We start from the raw sequence: 669 nt of genomic DNA on the forward strand, positions 1-669 counted from the left end.
GCACAGAGAAACACACATATACACACAGACAAGCACACACACACAGACAAACACACATGATTCAAACACACACACACACATACAAACGCACATGATACAGACAAACACACATACGCACACACAAAAAAACACAGACAGACAAACACACACACACACACACAGACAAACGCACATGATACAGACAGACAAACACACACACACAGACAGACAAACGCACATGATCCAGACAGACAAACACACACACACACACGTACATAGACTAACACACACAGACAAACGCACATGATATAGGCAAACACACACACACACGCATACACACAAACACATACACACACACACGAACGCACATGATACAGACAAGAACACACACAGACAAATGCACATAATACAGGCAAGCACACACAAACACACACACACACAAACGCACATGATACAGACAAACACACTCACATGCACGTACACAGCTAACACACACACACACACGCACGTACACAGACAAACATACATGATACACACACACACACACACACACACGCACGTACACAGACTAACACACACACAGACAAACGCACATGATACAGACAGACAAACACACATACACACACGTACACAGACTAACACACACACAGATAAACGCACATGATACAGACAGACAAACACACACACACA

The sequence above is a fragment of the Penaeus japonicus genome, unplaced genomic scaffold (genome assembly GCF_977035675.1).
Source record: "Penaeus japonicus unplaced genomic scaffold, GWHDUDI00000001_assembly GWHDUDI00000015, whole genome shotgun sequence".
In the NCBI taxonomy this organism is placed as follows: domain Eukaryota; kingdom Metazoa; phylum Arthropoda; class Malacostraca; order Decapoda; family Penaeidae; genus Penaeus; species Penaeus japonicus.